Below are 21,819 nucleotides of genomic sequence, written 5' to 3'. Positions count from 1 at the left end.
TGCCCACTGACTTTGCTTGTTTGGACTAAGATCAGAAATTGCTGGAAAAGCTCAGCAGGTCTGGCAGCACCTGAGGAAAGAAATTCCTCAGAACTGATGCTGGCTAAGAAAATGTTGGTTTATATGCAGAATATTGGGTGGGGGTGGGATAAGGAGTTAATGATAGGTGGAAATGGAGCCCAAAGAGAGAGAAGAATAGTTGGACAGACAAAGGAATAGATAATAATCTGGCTAGGAGGGTGAATAGCTATTAATAGGAACTGTTAGTGGCTAACGTTGGGTTGGGTGTAATAGCAGACTATGTGATAGCATGGCCTGTGGTGTGTGGGGTTTGGGGTAAGGACATCGGAGAGCTCAAGCCTTAAAGTTGTTGAACTTGATATTGGGTCCAGAAAGCTGCAGGGTCCCCAAGCGGAAGATGAAGTGCTGTTCTTCCAGCTTGCGCTGAGCTTCACTGGAACACTGCAGCATACCTGAAACAGAGATGTTGGCCAGGGAACAGGGTGGTGTATTGAAGTGGCAGGCAACTGGAAGCCCAGGGTCTTTTTTGCAGACAGATTATAAGTGTTCTGCGAAGTGGTCACCCAGTCTCTACTTTGTAGCCTCAGTGTAGAGGAGACCGCATTGTGTGCAGTGAATGCAGTCAACTACATAGTGTGATGTGTAGGTAAAACCCTACTTCACCTGGAAAATTGATACTGAGGAGGGAGGAAGTAAATGGACAGGTGTTACATCTTCTGTGGTTTCAGGGGAAGGTGCCATGGGCTGTGGGAGAGTGTTGGGAGTGAACTGGCTCTGCGGAATGCTGAAAAGGGGAGGATGGGAATATGTGTCTGTTGGTGGCATCTCGCTGGAGGTGGTGGAAATGGCAGCTAATGATCCCCTGGATGTGGATGCTGGGATGGTAGGTAAAGACAAGGGAGATCATGTTGCTGTTGCGGGAGGGAAGCAAAGGGGTGAGGGCCAAAGTGCAGGAGATGGGTTGGACCCAGCTGAGGGCCCTATCAGCAATGGTACTGGGAAATCCTTGGTTGAGGAAGACGGTGGCTATTTCAGAGGCTCCCTTGTTGAAGTTGGCATCATCGGAACAGATGTGATGGAGATAGGGGAACTGGGAGGATGGAGTTAGTCTTTATAGGAAGCAGGATTTGAGGATGTATACTTAAGGTAACTGTGGGAATTGGTGGGTTTCTAGTAGATATTGGTAACCAGCCTATCCCTGGAAATGGAAACAGAGATGTCGAGAAAGAGAAAGGGGGAGTCGTAGATGGACCAGGTGAAAGTGAATGTGGGATGGAAATTTGAAGTGAAATTGATTAAACTTTTCCAATTCTGAACGAGAGAGGGAAGCAGCACCAATGATATCATTGATACACCGATGAAAGAGTTTTGAGTGGGGCCCAGAATAGGACTGGAACAAGGAATGTTCCACATACCCTACAAAGAGACAGGCATACCTGGCACCTGTGGCAAGCCCCTCTGACCTGAAGAAAATGAGAAGAGTTAAAACATGGATTGTTCAGGGTGAAGATGAGCTCAGCCAGACAGAGAAGTTGATGGGGTCAGTTTAGCCCTTTGTCCCAGGTAAAAGTGGAGAGCCCTGATATCATCCTGATGGAAGATGGACGCCTAAAGGGATTGCATGTACATGGTAAAGAGGATGCGGCTAGAGCTCATGAACTGGAAATTCTGAAACTGGCATAAAGTGGTAGAGGAATCGCGGATGTAAGTGGGCAGGGACTGGACCGGGGAGGAAAGATCGAGTTAAGGTAGGAAGAGATGGCTCTGTCGGGCAGGAAAAGCAGAAACATTGTGACACACTAAGAAATTTGGTAGATTGATTTTTATTATGGCCCTTCCTAAATATTGGCCAGCTGCATCATACTGCATGGATGCTGTTTGTTACCTCATGTAGCTGTGATTATTTTCCCAAGTCTATAATGACTAAGTAATGTTTTGAAATTGCCCTTACAATGCTGCCTGTTTTCTGGTGTCCTTTCATGAGGTTATCAGTTTATACTCTTCATTATATTTCATTTGGTTTTCGGTTTTTATACCATTAATCCTTCAATTCCCCCCTACTGATGGCATGGGGACTTCTGTCTACTATCTATAGCCATTTTTCTGAAGGAATTCAACTAATATATTGAGGTGCTGGTGTTGGACTGGGATGAACAAGGTCGGAAGTCACATGGCCTCAGGTTATAATCCAACAGGTTTATTTGAAATCACAAGCTTTCATCACTCGCCTGACGCTCTGGAAGCTTGTGATTTCAAATAAACCTGTTGGACTATAACCTGTTGTTGCGAGACTTCTGACCTTGTCCACCCCATTCCAACACTGGCAGTGCTCTGGAAGCTTGGGATTTCAAATAAACCTGCTGGACTGTTAACTGGTGTTGTGTGACTTCTGACTGAATTCAACTAATTCCTTAATAGTTGTTTGTTAATTGCACTTATAATTTCAGTATACCCACATGTATAGTATGTAATAGCAATCACTTCAAAAGCCTTTGATATGGTGGGATCAGACTTTCCATTCCACACTTTATTAAAGAACAAGCTCTCTCTTTCCCACTAAGATTTCTGTGAGGCACTTCATTACCTTTTCTGGTTACTATGAGTATCAGTCTGTAATTCTGACCGGAAACTGCTGCCTCAACTAATAATTGGCTTCATCCATCGGCAACTCTGACAGGTGCCATGAAATGTCATTGATTGCTGTAAAAACCATCTGGCTCACTGAGAGGTGATGGCATTGTGGTAATATTATGCTAGTAATCCAGGGATTCAGCATAAGCTGTGGGGACATGTGATCAAATTGTGGAAAACGGCAGAACTTAAATTCAATTAAGTCTGAATTTGAAAGTTTGAAAGCTTGTTATGGTCATCACGAAACTATGGTCAATTGTTGCTAAAAACCAGTCTGGTCCACTAATGTCTTTTAGGAAATGAAATCTGTCACCCTTATCTGGTCTGACCTGTTTGTGACTCTGCTCACAGCAATATTGTTGACACTTAGCGGCCTTGTAAATTTGCCAACCCATAATAATGCTGATTGCTTCTCTACCAGTCTCTGTATATTAGTCAATACAGATGAATAATAAGAATTTGCCTCACATTACTTCTGTACATGTACTTCCATGGTACAAATGAACAGATTTTGAAGTTAGTTTGTCAAATGAAATCTTGGGTAATGTCTTAGTATTAATGTTGGTATGAAAGACTTCATTTACTATGTAAGTCCAAAGAATATTGCCATCTTCCACAACTACCTTTAACAAGTAACTGAACTAAATAATTGAGTCAGACTTACAGCTGAGGGACAGTGATATATTCAAGAGACTTAGTAGTTTTTAAAAGAAACATCCTTTTTTTTTGCTCCTAAAACCTAATGTGTGCTTGTTTACCCTGCGAAACAAAGTGGGAATAGGATCCAAGATTAGGTCTCTTTGTATTTTTGCACAAGGCAGATTCCTCGAGTCCAGATCGGACATGAGTAGTGTAAATAGGCCTGGAGAGTACATTTTACTTTGTTAATCTATGGCTTAGCTTAACTTGGTTATTTCCAGGAGGTTTTACAATAAACTGGAAGCCTATTGGAGACCAATCATATCGGAACTAAAAATACCAAGATTTCACATTGTTTTCAAAGATGCTTGTTTTCAAAGACGCCAGTTGTAACTCTCACGACTATACCATCACTGTCTCATTATATGTATGAACCGCATTATTGTAAATTAGTAACCAGCAGATGCTCCTGTTCAGAATGCTTCAATTATGTCGTGATTTTTTTTAAAAAAGTGTTTATAAACAAATAATTAATGAATGCTGGATCAATTTTTGTTGCATACAGCCACACGGGGTATGGGAGAGGTCTTGGTGAGGCAATTTGGCAGCCATGAAAAGGTGGCTTTTTTAAGGCCACAAAGGTCTGGACGACTTCGGCAAGGTAAAACCTAGAGGCACAGCGACACCATGAAACAAGTATTTCAAAAACGGGCATTGCTACACCGTTTTCTCTGTCCTTCCTGCTATTGTTCTATTTTTGCTAAGCAGCTGCATCAATTGTAACATGTTTTATTTTCAAACCTCTTCTTGAAGACATTGGGCTGGACATTAACTTGAAGTGAGCATGGAGAGACCATAGAGCTGATGTCAGGATTGAAAATCTGAAAGAAATGAGTTTCTTGAAGACCCTGTCATATTTACTGGAAGGACTTGACAAATGTTACTTTTGTCTGTTTGCCAGTTGTAGGTAGTCACATTAAGAGGCTTAAATAAAATCATAATGAGGAAAATGCTGGAATTATGAAATGAAAACAGTGCTAGAGAAACTCAGCAGGTTTGGCAGCATCTATGTAGAAAGAAACAAAATTAACATTTCAAGTTCAGCATGAGTCGAATTCTGAAGAGTCTGAACTTGAAACAATAACTCTGTTTCTTTCTCTTCAGATCTTACTAGACCTATTGAGTTATCAGCATCCTCATATATGGACTCTGGGATTGTAGAGATTAGAGACTTTTGAGGGAAGATCTGTACCTCGGGTTGTGGCTGGAGCAGTTGGTTGGTTCGCTGAGGGAACTAGTTTTTGTGCAAACGTTTCGTCCCCCTTCTAGGTAATATGTTAGGTGCTGTCTAGCCTCCATTGAAGCACTGTTGCTTTGTTCCATTCTGAATTTACATAGTGCAGCTGTTATAGTGGGTAGTTCTTTTTCCAGTTTTGCTCCGTACTGGTATGTAGAAGGGGTCAGCTTCAACATGTTTCTGTATGGTACCAGTGGTTGAAAGCCAGGCTTCCAGGAATTCTCACACTTGTCTTTGTTTTGCTTGACTTAGTACTGTTTATTTGGTTGTGCCGTTTTGCTGCGAGTTGGTGTTCATGTATCCTGGTTGCGGGTTTTCTGCCCATCTATCCTACCTATTGCTCCTTGCAGTTGCTGCATGGTATTTTGTATATCACATTTGTCCTATCGTAGATTAGAAATGTATCAGAACTGAATACAAGACTCCTACGGCCTCTTGGAATAACGATAGCACACAAACCAACAGCCACACTTTGCCAGCTACTGTCAGAGATGAAAGACCCCGCACCTACAATGAGCAGGACAAATGTGATATACAAAATATCATGCAGCAACTGCGAGAAGCAATACAGGTGGAAACTTGCCATCAAGATGCATTAACACCAACTCACAGCAAAATGGCACAACCAACTCTCCCTCATCCCTATTCACTCTGACAAGTGAGATCAGTTTAACTGGGATAACATAACAGTATTAGGACAAGGAAAGCAAAGACAAGCATGAGAATTCTTGGAAGCCTGGTTTACAATCACTGGTACCATAACCTAACATGTTGAAATAGACCCTATATTCATACCACTATGGAGCAAAACCGGAAGCAGAACTACTCACCGTAACAGAGCAGACCATATAAATTCAGAATGTAACAAATCAACAGCGCTTCGATGGAGGCTAGACAGTACTGAACATGTCACCGAGAAGGGAGACAAAACGTTTGCATGAAAACCAGTCACCTCGGTGAACCAACTAACAACTCCAAGTTTGAGCCATTCAGGGAGACCTCATGGCGATGACATTGCATAAGAAATTGGACATTCCTGGCACTTCAAATCATGGGAATTGTTGAAGAAGGCATAATGAATCCAGAAGGTAAATGGAAAGGCATTTGTTTTTGGATTCAGCGTTCCTTGCCTCCCTTTGGCTAATGGACTCAGCAATGCCTGGGAAATGTAACCCCTCTTGCCCTATACCAGCAGAGGTGGCCACAACACCAGACCATACCAGCCTGCACAAAGGTTGCTCTACCCGGGTTAAAACAGTCACAGCTGTCCGAAGGATTATGCCGCAATGTGCAAAGAACTCTACCAGTATAAGTGTACAATCTTCTTCCCAACATCTTGCACTGTCTCTGCTACTGTACCCACCCCCCTCCGAGGCTCATGTTCTCTCACTTGCTGTCACTCACCTGTCACTTTCTGGCATATATCTGCACTAGATTTCTCAGCAGTACAGTAGTGTTGTGAGCCTGTTGTATCTGATTGATGTGGCAAAGTGCAAAAAACCAAGGCCAATCAATCCAAGGCAGGGATGCTGTAAGCATCTGGGTAGGCTCAGCAAGAGTAAGCAATGACAGAAAATGAACAGGCCGGATATGCAACCTGGTCCAGTCCATGAGTTGGGTGTGTGCCCCATAGTGTAGAGTCCTTGCGGCAGCATTAAAATGTTAGTTGCTGGTGCAGCATTGAAGTGCAGAAGAGTGCTGTTAATAGTTTGAAGATTTGCAGTGGGGATTCTTAGAGGCTGGCGTATGTCTGTGGTCATGGAGTACATGTAGCCAGTGCCCATGGAATGTCTTCTGAGATAATGGTGCCTGGTGTCTGACGTAGATTTCCTTATGCTCTTATAACTGAACTGTGAGTTACTTCATTGTATCATTTAGTAATACAGTAGCAGAAGAAGTTACTTCCCAACTGAGTATGCACGGACTTTTCAAAGACTGGTCCATTTAGTTTCATTCTTTGGTTTGTTGGCAAGATTTTTATTCTTCAAATAGTTGTCTAATTTCCTTTTGAACGTACTGGTCAATCTATTTCCACCTTATTAGGCAGCAAGGTCCAAATGATATCCACTTGTTTGCCTGCGTGCAAACACTTCTTTTAGTTATCCTTGGGAGGTAAGCATGTGTAAACGAGCATATTATGCTTGCCTGTAATTGTTCATAAGAAGGTGTGGTGAGCTGCCTGCTTGAATGACAGTGTCCTCGGAGCATAGGCACACCTACATTGCTGTTAGGGAGTGAGTTCCAGGATTTTGAGCTCCAGGATTTTGAACCAGTGATATTGAAGGAGGGCTGATGTAATTCCAAATCAGGTGTGTGGCTTGAAGGGGAACATGCATGTGATAGTATTCCCATGGTTTTGTTGCCCTTGTCCTTCAGGTGGTAAAGGTTGTGTCTTTATTGTGTATGTATTTTATCACAATTTTCACTGATGTACCATTTGTTCTTAATGTTTTCTTCTCCTCAGGAAACTGGTGGATTTCATTATAAAACTACATTTTCCTTTGATAAACGTAACCAGCTCAAACAGGTATCTGGTACGTTTTAAGATAAAAATTTTCAATGTATGATATTAGAATGTGTACTGCTTGTGTACCTTTAACTGAAATGTCATATTTCTCTTGTCTTTTCAGAAAATTAGTAACAATTTTGTTAACATTTTAACATTTTGTTATTGCAGGAATTTTTCGCTCAAATTGTGACTGATATGTCATATCTCATCGCACAATGGATGTCAGTGGGTTTTGCACATGGTATGATACAAAAACATTGTTCAATGTAATTAAATTAGAAAATACAAAATTAACACACAAAGATCCAGTGGGCAGCATCTTACAGGGGCTTGAACAAAGTGGGCTATAGCGAGATTTGTCATGGAATCATGTGAAAAGTCCAATGAGGCCTGTTTCAACATTGGGAGTAAGTTGCATCTTTTTTGCATTTACTGAGCAGTGAGATAGGTTTCTGGTTAGGCAGTGGTGAGTTGCTAACTCAGAGGGATTAAAGCTTGTTAAATATCTTTTAATTCCACAACTTCTTAATATTCAAGCTAAGTATCGAGAATGGAAGCTAGAGCACAAACCTGACTGCTTCAGGTCATCACTGGCTCCAAAGGACCTCCATGTTGGACACTGGCCACACCCACCCCATATCAACACACATGGGTATCTGACGTGCTGGCTTTTGAGATCCCTCAGGCACATTTCCAGTCCACTTATAGCACACTTCTGCAATTTAGTGATGCATCTTGGGCTGCATTGGCATCAATCATTGTAATGCTACTGCAAGAGACTGCACTCAGGTATACAGATTTAGCACATGGAGTAGACCAGATTGTGTGTTTGGCCTGTTCGCTTGCTTGTTCACTTTGAGACTACCTGGGTGCTCAAGTATGGCGAGCCTTTCTGTGCTTTTGCCCACTCAAGCAGCCTTACAAAGCTCAAAATACTGCTGTATTGCCATACAGTTTATCGCAGATGCATTTCATGTTGTCACCAGGCCTCAGTTAAGGTAAAACAGATAGCCTTCTCTCTACCGGGGGTCCCAGTGTAGTAAATCAACGGCAGCCACCAGTACCATTCTATCTTATACACAGTCAGCGAATGACTTGATGCAGTCAGAGTCATCATGCTCTCCACAGAAGGAAACAAAAGAACAAAGAAATCTACAGCAAAGGAACAGGACCTTTGGCCCTCCAAGCCTGCGCCGATCAAGATCCTCTGTCTAACCTGTCATCTATTTTCTAACGATCTGTGCATCCATGTACCTGTCCAAATATATCTTAAAAGATGCTAACGCGTCTGCGTCTACCACCTCCGTTGGCAACGCGTTCCTGGCACCCACCACCCTCTGTATAAAGAACTTGCCTCGCATATCTCCCTTTTCATTACACAATACCAGATCCAAGATAGCCTGCTTCCTCATTGGCTCCATGACATTTTGCTCTAGTTGGCAGCCCACCATTCTTGTCTCTTTTGCCCTAGTGTGGGGTTTTTTTCGCTAAAATAAGAGAAAGACAAGTATTGTGGGAATTGAAAGTGGGTGACACAGCTATTACTTTTGATGCAAGTGGCTGAGTAAATAGGTAGCACAGAGGGCATACAGGGTTAGTGGTGTCAGTTGTAGGGGTGGCTGAGAATGAGAGAGGGGTGATGAGGTGCATACTTATGACAGTGGTTGAGAATTAGCCACTCAACAGTATTCCTACTCAGGAAGATGTTGGAAGTCTGATGATGAAATGGGATGGTCATGTAGAAGCATTATTGTTGTGCAAACCTTGGGTAGATGAGGTTGTCCCTGGTACACCTTTCCACGGTTCTCAGATTCATGACAGACTAGCTTGGACTTATTGGATCCTCCTCACGCCCTGACAAATCCTCCTCATTTGAGAAAGTCTGATCTTCCTGCTCTTCCCCTCATGACATCTATCCACATTGCAGTACCAAGTTGTGCAGTGCATAGCAGACCGTGACTAATCATGACAATTTTTGAATGTGTATTGCACAGCACCTCTAAACCAGCCAACACAGCAGAAGCGCATTTTAAGATAAAAACCAAAAGAACTGTGGAAGCTATAGATAGGAACAAAAACAAAGTTGCTGGAAAAACTCAGCAGGCCTGGCAGCATCTGTGAAGGAAAAAACAGAGTTAACATTTCGGGTCTGGTGTCCTTTCTCAGTCCTTTGACCAAGCACCAATTATGTGTTGATGGACTGAAGTTATTTACAATTTACAGATCTTTTAAATAAGGCATGGACACTATTGGGATTTGAACCCAAGATTTCCCATATAGCATCTCTGAACAGTTTGATTAGAAAAATAGGTACAATTTATATATTTAGTAGGATGTTCACTGTGAGCTTTGAAGACTTTGAGTGCAATAGATGATGCCTTATGCTTGAGGAAACCCAGGAAACACTGAATGTGATCAGAGATAATGGGAACTGCAGATGCTGGAGAATCCAAAATAACAAAGTGTGGGACTGGCTGAACACAACAGGCCAAGCAGCATCTTAGGAACACAAAAGCTGACAGTAGGCCCGAAACATCAGCTTTTGTGCTCCTAAGATGCTGCTTGGCTGGCTGTGTTCATCCAGCCCCATACTTTGTTATCAAAGACACTGAATGTTCCAGGTGATGTTGCAACCTGGCTGTCATCTTCTGTGGTAAAGATATATAGTAATTGGAACCACTAAATTGCCATCAATTACCTTTTATGCGCCTATGGATGTCACATATATTGCCTTGGAAACCACTGCTGATATAGAAATTGAGGGCCATTGTAACCTTGAGGGCCATTAGTATGTGGTCTGACATCACTCCTCTAGACTCAGTCCTGCAACATGCTCTTTTTCTTTTTGCTTCTGTTGATCAGCATTTTCTGTTTTCTCTATTTCAGGTGTGTGTAATACAGACAACTTCAGTGTGCTTTCTGTAACATTAGATTATGGTCCTTTTGGCTTTATGGATTTCTATGATCCGAGTAAGTTTCTTTCTTCTTTTCAAAACATCTATTACAACTGCATTCAAAAACACAGTTTAACATAGTGATCCGCATCAACCTTAGGGCCACATACATATCTGACTCATAAAAAAATTTGCAAGTGAGTTGTCCTGCAAAATAAACTGTTGCATATTTACATTTTTCATATTGTTTAAGAATGACGTTCATCTTGGCTCTTACGACAGTGAGGACACTGCAGTTTGTCTTGTGGCGTTAAACTAGGAAGGAGAAAATTATCTGGGACTTTAATTTGTGATTTTTTTAATAATGGCCATCAATTCTAGATATTGTGCATGCCATTACTTTGTTATGGATAAACTGGGCAGAAGGCTTGGTGTTCAGCTGCACTGAAGGAGGGCCCCGTGGAGGATTCAAGCAGTGAGGCAATATGGGTAGAACTCAGAAATAGGAAGGATGCAGTAACAATGCTGGGGCTGTACTACAGGCCTCCCAACAGCGAGTGTGAGGGAGAGGTACAAATATGTAAACAGATAATGGAAATGTGTAGGAGAAACAGGGTGGTGGTGATGGGAGATTTTAATTTTCCCAACATTGACTGGGATTCACTCAGTGTTAGGGGTCAAGACGGAGCAGAATTTGTAAGGTGTGCCCAGGGTGGTTTTCTAGAGCGGTATGTATGTAGTCCAACTCGGGAAAGGGCCATACTGGACCTGGTGCTGGGGAATGAACCCGGCCAGGTGGTTGATATTACAGTAGGGGACTACTTTGGAAATAGCGACCACAATTCCGTAAGTTTTACAATACTCATGGACAAGGATAGGAGTGGTCCTAAAGGAAGAGTACTAAACTGGGGGAAGGCCGACTATACCAAGATTCGGCAGGATCTGAGGAATGTAGATTGGGAGAAACTATTTGAAGGTAAATCCCCATTTGATATGTGGGAGGCTTTTAAGGAGAGGTTGATTAGCGTGCAGGAGAGACATGTCTCTGTGAAAATGAGGAATAGAAAAGGCAAGATTACGGAGCCATGGATGACAGGTGAAATTGTGAGACTAGCCGAGAGAAAAAAGGAAGCATACATGAGGTCTAGGCGACTGAAGACAGATGAAGCTTTGCAAGAATATTGGGAATGTAGAGCGAATCTGAAACAAGGGATTAAGAGGGCTAAGGGAGGACATGAGATTTTGCTGGCAAACATGGTTAAGGAAAATCCAAAAGCCTTTTATTCATATATAAAGAGCAAGAGGGTAACTAGAGAAAGGATTGGCCCACTTAAGGACAAAGAAGGAAAGTTATGTGCTGAGTCAGAGAAAATGGGTGACATTCTTAACGAGTACTTTGCATCGGTATTCACCAAGGAGAGGGACATGACACATGTTGAGGTTAGGGATAGATGTTTGCTTAGTCTAGGTCAAGTTGACATAAGGAAGGAGGAAGTGTTGGGTATCCTAAAAGACATTAAGGTGGACAAGTCCCCAGGTCCAGATGGGATCTATCCTAGGTTACTGAGGGAAGCGAGAGAGGAAATAGCCAGGGCCTTTACAGATATCTTTGCAGTGTCCTTAGACACAGGTGAGGTCCTGGAGGACTGGAGGCTTGCTAATGTTGTCCCCTTGTTTAAAAAGGGCAGCAAGGATAATCCAGGTAATTATCGACCGGTGAGCCTGACGTCAGTGGTTGGGAACCTACTGGAGAAGATACTGAGGGATAGGATCTATTCCCATTTGGAAGAAAATGGGCTTATCAGTGATAGGCAACATGGTTTTGTACAGGGAAGGTCATGTCTTACCAACTTAATAGAATTCTTTGAGGACGTGACAAAGTTGATTGATGAGGGAAAGGCTGTAGATGTCATATACATGGACTTCAGTAAGGCATTTGATAAGGTTCCCCATGGCAGGCTGATGGAGAAAGTGAAGTCACATGGGGTCCAGGGTGTGCTGGCTAGATGGATAAAAACTGGCTGGGCAACAGGAGACAGAGGGTAGTAGTAGAAGGGAGTTTCTCAAATTGGAGACCTGTAACCAGTGGTGTTCCACAGGGATCTGTGCTGGGACCACTGTTGTTTGTGATATATGTAAATGATCTGGAGGAAGGTGTAGGTGGTCTGATCAGCAAGTTCGCTGATGACACTAAGATTGGTGGAGTAGCTGATAGTTTAGGGAACTGTCAGAAATTACAGCAGAATATAGATAGACTGGAGAGTTGGGCAGATAAATGGCAGATGGAGTTCAATCCGGGCAAATGCGAGGTGATGCATTTTGGAAGATCAAATTCAAGGGCGAACTATACAGTAAATAGAAAAGTCCTAGGGAAAATTGATGAACAGAGAGATCTGTGTGTTCAGGTCCATTGTTCCCTGAAGGTGACAACGCAGGTCAGTAAGGTGGTCAAGAAGGCATATGGCATGCTTTCCTTCATTGGATGGGGTATTGAGTACAAGAGTTGGCAGGTCATGTTGCAGTTGTATAGGACTTTGGTTCGGCCACATTTGGAGTACTGTGTACAGTTCTGGTCGCCACATTACCAAAAGGATGTGGATGCTTTGGAGTGGGTGGGGAGGAGGTTCACCAGGATGTTGCCTGGTATGGAGGGTGCTAGCTATGAAGAGAGGTTGAATAGATTAGGATTATTTTCATTGGAAAGATGGAGATTGAGGGGGGGACCTGATTGAGGTCTACAAAATCATGAGGGGTATAGACAGGGTGGATAGCAAGAAACTTTTTCCCAGAGTGGGGAACTCAATTACTAGGGGTCATGAGTTCAAAGTGAGAGGAGGAAAGTTTAAGGGAGATATGCATGGAAACTTCTTCACACAGAGGGTGGTGGGCGCCTGGAACGCTTTGCCAGTGGAGGTGGTAGACGCAGATATATTTGGACAGGTACATGGATGGGCAGGGAGCAAATGGACACAGACTGTTAGAAAATAGATGACAGGTTAGACAGAGGATCTTGATCGGTGCAGGCTTGGAGGGCCGAAGAGCCTTTTTCCTTTGCTGTAGTTTTCTTTGTTCTTTGTTCTTCCTCCCCAACTTGCCCTGCAATCCTCTAACCCTCCTCAGTTGACTAGTTTCACTACCTGATGCTCAGTATCTTAACCATGCATGTAGGATAATCACTTACATATATAGTGGAAGGCTGAAGTAAAACAGTTAGTGATGGAAAAACTCATCAGGTCTGGCAACATTAACGGAGAGAGAAATGGGTGATATTTTGATTGCTGATGAGATGAGATTGCAATGAACATACTAACTGATTGTAAAAGCTTCTATAGGAATGAGAACAAGATTAATGAAGACAAATGTAAGTCCCTTACAGTCAGAAACAGGGTAAGTTATAATGAGGAGCAAAGAAATGGCAGACAAATTGAGTCCATTTTGGTTTTGTCTTCACAAAGAAAGATACAAATAGTGTATCAAAAATTTTGGGGAACATGGGGTCTAGTAATAACCTTCATCTCAGAATCCTTAAGGAAGTGGCCCTTGATATAGTAGGTGCATTGGTGGTTATCTTTCGAGGTTGTGTAGACTTTGGAAGAGTTGCTATGAATTGGAGAATAGCTAATATAATTGAAAAAAAAAAGGTAAAGAGAAAACAGGGAATTATAGCCTTGTTAGCCTGATATTGATAGGAGGGAAAATGTTAGAGTCCATCATAAAAGATTTAAAAGCAGAGCACTTAGGGTCATAGAGATGTACAGCATGGAAACAGACCCTTTGGTCCAACTTGCCTGTGCCAACCTGTCATTGCTGGATTGTCCATGCCGACCTGAATTAATCTAGTCCCATTTGCTAGCATTTGGACTATATCCCTCTAAACCCTTCCAGCAGGATAGAAGGGATGGAAAAGGTGGTGGGGGAGCTTGCTTAATAATAAATGAAGTGAGGACTGTTGTGAGCATGATCTAGGCTCAGATAGTGTAGAATCCATTTGGATGGAGGTTAAAAAAAAATGCAGGGGAAAGAAGACATATGTAGGAACAGTGTACACGCCCCCAAATAGTAGCCATTCAGTGGAAAACGCTGTAAGTCAACAAATATGAGCATGTAAGAAGAATAGAGCAATAATTATGGGTGACATTAATCTTTTTGTTTACTGGGTTAATCACATTGGAGAGGATAGATATGACAACAAATTTAGAGAGTGCATTAAGAATAGTTTCCTAGAGCAAAATGTCATGGAGCCAATGAGGGAGCAGGCTATCTTGGATCTGGTATTGTATAATGAAAATAAGATTAATAAGTAGAGACTAGTGAGCCTTATGTTAGTGATGGGTAAGTTGTTGAAGGGAATTCTGAGGGACAAAGTTTACATACATTTGGAAAAGCAAAGCCTGATCAGGGATAATCAACATGGCTTTGTGTGTGGGAAATCGTTTCTCAGTAACTTGAAGAGGTGACAAAGATAGATGAGGGCGTCGCAGTAAACATTGTCTGTGTGGACTTCAGCAAAGCGTTTGACTAAGTTCCACTTGGTAGTAAAGTTAATCACCTGGGATCCAGGCGGAGCTGGCCAACTGCAGACAAAATTGACTTGAAAGTAGGACACAGAGGTTGGTGGTAGAGAGTTGCTTTTCAACCTGGAAGCCTGGGACCAGCCACAAGGGTTGCTACTGTGTCCAGTGCTCTTCATCCAGTGAATATTGGAGGCATGATCAGTAAGTTTGCAGAAGACACCAAAATAGGTAGTGTAATGCATAGTGAAGACGATTATCTCAAAGTACAATGGATCAGTTGGGGTCTATATTAGATAAATGTGAGGTGTTGCATTTTGGTAAGGCAAACCAGGGCAGGACATACATAGTTAATGGTAGGGCAGTGGGGAGTGTTGCCAAGCAAAGAGACCGAGGGGCACGGTGGAGTCGCAGCGAAACAGTGTGGTGAAGAAGACGTTTGGCATGCTTGCCTTCATTGGTCAGAACATTGTACACAGGAGTTGGTAGGTCATGTTGTGGCTGTACAGGACATTGGTGGGGCCACTTCTAGAATACTGCACTCAATTCTCATTACTCTTCTATAGGATGGATATTATTAAACTTGAGGGTGTAGAAAAGATTTACAAGGATGTTGTCTGGACTGGAGGGTTTGATTATAGGGAAAGGCTGAATAAGCTGAGGCTATTTTCCATGGAGGATAGGAGGTTGAGGGGTGACCTTATAGAGGTGTATAAAGTCATTAGGGGCATGGTAAGGGTGAATAGGCAAGGACTTTTTCCATGGGTGGGGAGTGCAAAACTAGAGGACATAGGTTTAAGGTGAAAGGAGAAGGATTTAAAAAGGACTGGCGAGGTAACTTTTTCAAGTACAGGGTGATGCATGTATGGAACAAGCTACCAAAGGAAGTGGTAAAGTTGAATACAACTACTATATTTAAAAAGCATATGGGTGGGCATATGAATAGGAAGAGTTTAGAGGGATATGGGCCAAATGCTGGCAAATGGGACTAGGTCAGATTAGACTGTCTGGTCAGTGTGGATGTGTTGAGCTGAAGGGTCTGTTTCTGAGCTGCTTGACTCTATGAAATGCCCTCTGTATAAAAGATTTCCTTGGAAGTACTGATCATAACATGATTAAATTTATATTTCAGTTTGAGAGTGAAAACCTTGGGTCAGAAACAACTATGCTGAACTTTAATAAAGGGAATTACAATGAAGTCTTCCTTACTAACCTCTGGGGCCTGTGCCAAAATTGGGAGGGCTGCCTCAGACTAGTCAAGCAACAGCCTCACATAGTCAGACTCTCAGAATCATACCTTACAGGCAATGTCCCAGGCATCACCGTCATCATCCCTGGATATGCCCTGTCCCACCGGCAGGCCAGACATGGCAGAGGTGGCAGCACAGTGGCATGCAGTTATATAGAATCCCTACAGTGTGGAAACAAGCCCTTTGGCCCAACAAGCCCACGCCGAACCTCAGAGCATGCCACCTAGACCCATCGCCCTGTAACGCACCTAATCTACACCTCCCTGAACACTATGGGCAATTTAGCATGGCCAATCCACCTACCCTGCACATCTTTGGACTGTGGGAGGAAACCAGAGCACCTGGAGGAAACCCACACAGATATGGGGAGAATGTGCAGACTCCACACAGACAATCGCCTGAGGCTGGAATCAAACCCGGGTCCCTGGCACAGTGAGGCAGCAGTGCTAACCACTGCGCCTCCATGCCGCCCAAAGGAAGGAATTGCCCTGGGATTCCTCAACATTGGTTCCACACCCCATGAAGTAACATGGCCTCAGGTTAAACATGGGCAAGGAAACCTCATGCTGATTACCACATGGTGTCCTCCCTTGGCTGATGAATCAGTGCTCCTCCAGGGTGACAAGGTCACAAATTTTACTCTGGGTAGTGGCTTTCAATGTCCATCACCAAGAGTAGCTCAGAGCAGTACCACTGATTGTGCTTGCCAGGTCCTAATGGACATAGCTGCTCGACTGGGTCTGCAGCAGCTGATGAGGGAACCAACATGAAGGAAAAATATACTTGACCTCATCCTTACCCGTCTGCTGGCTGCAGATGTATCTGTCCATAACAGTATCAGTAAGAGCAACCATTGCACAGTCCTTGGAGATGAAGTCCTGCCTTCACATTGTGAGTAACCGCCAGCATGTTGTGTTGCACAAACGTGGTGCTAAATGGGACAGATTTCAAACAGGTCTGGCAACTCAAGACTGGACAGCCAGGAGGCACTGTGGGCTGTCAACAGCAGCAGAATTATACTCCAGCACAATCTGTAATCTCATGGCTTGGCATATCCCCCACTCAGCCAGTACAATCAAGCCAAGGGATCAACCCTGGTTCAATGGAGCAGCACCAGGCATACCTGAAAATGAGTTGTTAAACTGATGAAGCTACCAAACAGGACTACTTGCATGCCAAACAGCATAAACAACAACTGATAGACAGAACTAAGTGATCCCATAACCGACAGATGAGTTCTAAGTTCTGCAGTCCTACTGTATGCAGCCATGAATAGTGATGGACAATTAAAAAAATCTCTGGAGGAGGAAGCGCTACAAATATCCCCAACTTCATTGATGGAAGAGCCTTCCACATCAGTGCAAAAGATAAGGCTGAAACTTCTGCATCAATCTTTAGTCAGAGGAGCCGAGTACATGATCCATCTCAGCCTCCTCCGATGATCCCCAGTATTACACATGATATCAAGAAACAGTTAGAGACACTGGATACTGAAAAGGCTACAGGCCATGGCGGCATTCCAGCAACAGTACTGAAGACTTGTGCTCCAGGACTTGCTGCTCCCTAACCAAACTCTTCCAGTACAGTTACAGCACTGGCATCGACCTGACAATGTGGAAAATTACCCAGGCATGTTGTGTACATAAAAAGCAGTCAAATAAAACCCAGCAATTACCACCCCAGTTTACTCTTGATCATCAGTAAAGCGATGTAAGGTGTCAACAATAGTGCTATCAAACAGCACTTGCTCAGAAATCACTTGTTCAGTGATAATGGGAACTGCAGATGCTGGAGAATCCAAGATAATAAAGTGTCAAGCTGGATGAGCACAGCAGGCCAAGCAGCATCTCAGGAGCACAAAAGCTGACGTTTCAGGCCTAGACCCTTCATCAGAGAGGGGGATGGGGTGAGGGTTCTGGAGTAAATAGGGAGAGAGAGGGAGGCGGACCGAAGATGGAGAGAAAAGAAGATAGGTGGAGAGGAGAGTATAAGTGGGGAGGTAGGGAGGGGGTAGGTCAGTCCAGGGAAGACGGACAGGTCAAGGAGGTGGGATGAGGTTAGTAGGTAGGAGATGGAGGTGCGGCTTGGGGTGGGAGGAAGGGATGGGTGAGAGGAAGAACAGGTTAGGGAGGCAGAGATAGGCTGGACTGGTTTTTGGATGCAGTGGGTGGAGGGGAATAGCTGGGCTGGTTGTGTGGTGCAGTGGGGGGAGGGGAACGAACTGGGCTGGTGTTGGGATGCAGTGGGGGAAGGGGAAATTTTGAAGCTGGTGAAGTCCACATTGATACCATTGGGCTGCAGGGTTCCCAAGCAGAATGTGAGTTGATGTTCCTGCGCCCTTCGGGTGGCATCATTGTGGCACTGCAGGAGGCCCATGATGGACATGTCATCTAAAGAATAGAAGGGGGAGTGGAAATGGTTTGCGACTGGGAGGTGCAGTTGTTTATTGCAAACCGAGCGGAGGTGTTCTGCAAAGCGGTCCCCAAGCCTCCGCTTGGTTTCCCCAATGTAGAGGAAGCCACACCGGGTACAATGGATGCAGTGTACCACATTGGCAGATGTGCAGGTGAACCTTTGCTTAATATGGAAAGTCATCCTGGGGCCTGGGATAGGGGTCAGGGAGTAGGTGTGGGGGCAAGTGTAGCATTTCCTGCAGTTGCAGGGGAAGGTGCCGGGTGTGGTGGGATTGGAGGGCAGTGTGGAGCGAACAAGGGAGTCACGGAGAGAATGGTCTCTCCGGAAAGCAGACAAGGGTGGGGATGGAAAAGTGTCTTGGGTGGTGGTGTCGGATTGTAGATGGCGGAAGTGTCAGAGGATGATGCGTTGTATCCGGAGGTTGGTGGGGTGGTGTGTGAGAATGAGGGGGATCCTCTTTGGGCGGTTGTGGCGGGGGCGGGGTGTGAGGGATGTGTTGCGGGAAATGCGGGAGACACGGTCAAGGGCGTTCTCGACCACTGTGGGGGGAAAGTTGCGGTCCTTGAAGAACTTGGACATCTGGGATGTGCGGGAGTGGAATGCCTCATTGTGGGGGCAGAGGCGGAGGAATTGGGAATAGGGAATGGAATTTTTGCAGGAGGGTGGGTGGGAGGAGGTGTATTCTAGGTAGCTGTGGGAATCGGTGGGCTTGAAATGGACATCATTTACAAGCTGGTTGCCTGAGATGGGTATCCAGTTTGGGTTCTGCCAGGGCCACTCAGCTCCTGACCTCATTATAGCTTTCATTCAAGCATGGACAAAAGAGCTGAATTCCGGAGTTGAAGTGAGAATAACCGCCCTTTGCAGCCTTGACGTCTTCAACCAAGTGTGGCTTCAAGGAGCCCTAGCAATACTGGAATCAATGGGTATCAGGGGACAAACATTCCACTGGTTCGAGTCATACTTGGCATATAGGAAGATAATTTTGGATATTGCAGATCAATCATTTCAGCTCCAGGACATCTCTGCAGGAGTTCTTCAGGGTAGGGTCCTATGTCCAACTATCTTCAGCTGCTTTGTCAATGATTATCCTTCCATCATAAGGTCAGAAGTGGAGATGTTCGCTGATGAATGTTCAGGACTATTTGCAGCTCCTGAAGCAGTCCATGTTGAAATGCAACAAGATCTGGACAATATACTGTCTTGGATTAACAAGGGGCAAGTAACATCTGCGCCACACAAATGCCGGTTTATGACCATCTCCAATAAACAAATCCAACCATGATACTTTCATATTCAATGGTGTTACCGTCACTGACTCCCCTGCTGTCAACATCCTGGGGTTTACCATTGACCAAAAGCTCAACTAGATTCGCCACATAAATGGTGACTATGAGTACAGATCAGAGACTAGGAATACTGTGGCGAATAACTCACCTCCTGACTCTCCAAAGCCTGTTCATCATCTACAAGGCAGAAGTCAGGAGTGATGGAATATTCCCCACTTGTCTGGGTGCGTACAGCTCTTACAACACTCAGGTAGCTTGATACCATTCAGGACTGAGCAGTCCACTTGATTGCCACTACATTCACAAGCATCAACTCCCTTCATTACCAATGTCAGTAGCAGCAGTGTACTATCAACAAGGTGCGCTGCAGAAATTCACCAAAGATCCTCAGACAGCACCTTCCAAACCCAGGACCACTTCAATTCAGAAGGTCAAAAGCAGCCAATACATTGGAACACTGCCACCTACAAGCACCTGTCCAAACCACACAGCATCCTTCCCTCTCTTTGCTTCGTCATAATCCTGGAATTCCCTTCCGAATGGTATTGTGAGTCAACTCACAGCAGCTGGACTGCAGCGGTTCAAGAAAGCAGCTCACCACTTTCTCAAGTATGTAGGGTTCTTGAGGAGCTTGACAGGATAAATGCTGAAAGGATGTTAGGACCAGAGGGCATAGCCTCAAAATAATAAAGAAGTGCCAACTTAAGACAGAGATGGAGAGGAATTTCTTCTTTCAAAGTTCTGAATCTTCTGGAACTCCTTGTCACAGATAGCTGTGGGGCAGAGTCCTTGTGTATACCTAAGGGTCAGTAGGAAATTCAAGGTTTAAGGAGAAGGGCAGGCAAGTGGACATAAGGCATGTTGGATCAGCCATGATCTTATTGAATGACGGAGCAGGCTCAAGGTGCTGAATGGCATACTCCTGTTCATGTAACTTATGGTCTCATAGCCCTATGTGATTCGGATATGTTGAGTGGGTGTGCAAGTGCATGGCGGATGAAGTATAATATGGATATATTTGAGATTATCCACTTCGGCTGCAAAAGCAAATGGTAGAGAGTAGCATGTAGGTGCAGCAAGTGGTGAAGAAGGCAAATGATATGTTGGCCTTTATAACAAAAGGATTCAAAGACAGGAACAGGAATGTTTTGCTGCTTGTGTGGACCATTGTATGTAGTTTTGATTTCCTTATCTGAGGAAAATCTGAACAAATTATAGTCAAGAGCAGGGAGGTTATACATTGAGTGAACTCATCACATTCTACAAGTTCCTGGAGGCATTTTTAAAAATTTACTTGTGGTCAAAAGGCAGGAAAAATATAATCTTTTTCTATTTAATTATGCTAATGTTGATAGCCATAAGAAGGGTGTAAACCTGAAACGTGAACTTTCCTGCTCCCATGATGCTGTCTGACCTGGTATGTTCCTCCAGCTCCACACTGTATTGACATAAATAAATACTACCGTTTCCTCTACCAGATTTTGTGCCAAATACATCTGATGATGAAGGCCGGCACAAGATAGGGAACCAAGCCAGTGTTGGGAGATATAATCTCGACAAACTGCGGAAAGCTCTGAAGTCTTTATTGAACCATAAGCAACAGCTGTTGTGAGTAGAGCTTACAGTCTTCAATGCCAGCTGACTTCCTAATGTATCCAGCACAGGATTTAGTTTGTTTTCCCAGACATAACAAAATAACTTGGAGTTGAAAACGAGGCACCAAGTTGTGTTTACAAAGAGTATTTCCTCTGAATTAAGCTGGGAATTATAATTAGGAGCAATCTTGATGCTGTTGTTTTGAAGCATGTAATAGTGAGGGTATTTGAGAATTTAACGGATATCAAGCCAGGTTAAAAATGAAAGAAAATGTGTCATGTATTATATCCAACAGCAATAACAACTTAGAGTCATGGTGAGAGTCATAGGGTCATACAGCATGGAAGCAGACTATTTGGTCCAACCAGTCCAGGCCGATTTATCCAAAACTAAACTAGTCCTATCTGCCTATGCTTGGCCTATATCCCTCCAAACATTGCTTATTACCACTTATCCAAATGTCTTTTAAACGTTGTAAGTGTACCCGCATCCACCACTTCCTCTGGAGTTCATTCCCCACACAAACCACTCAAAAAAATGCCCCTCGTCTTTTTTACATCTTTCTCCTCTTACCTTGAAAACATGCCTTCAGTCTTGAAATTTCCCCATCATAGGGAAAAGATGCCTGCCATTTACCTTATCTGTACCCTTCATGATTATATAAACCTCTGGTATTTATATTTAACTTATATTTATCATTCAATCATTTATTTATTGTCACATGTATTCAATATAAAATAAAGTGCAAAGTGTGTACCATTGCCATG

At 43.7% G+C, this 21,819-nt stretch overlaps 1 pseudogene; it reads left to right on the top strand.

Moving 5' to 3' along the window:
• Window positions 1-21,819, top strand: part of LOC125462846 (protein adenylyltransferase SelO, mitochondrial-like) — a 67,197-nt pseudogene that overhangs the window by 23,750 nt on the left and 21,628 nt on the right.

The sequence above is a fragment of the Stegostoma tigrinum genome, chromosome 2, assembly GCF_030684315.1.
Source record: "Stegostoma tigrinum isolate sSteTig4 chromosome 2, sSteTig4.hap1, whole genome shotgun sequence".
Lineage (NCBI taxonomy): Eukaryota > Metazoa > Chordata > Chondrichthyes > Orectolobiformes > Stegostomatidae > Stegostoma > Stegostoma tigrinum.
The sequence above is the reverse complement of the archived record's forward strand: the minus strand, read 5'-3'. Positions and strand labels throughout refer to the sequence as shown.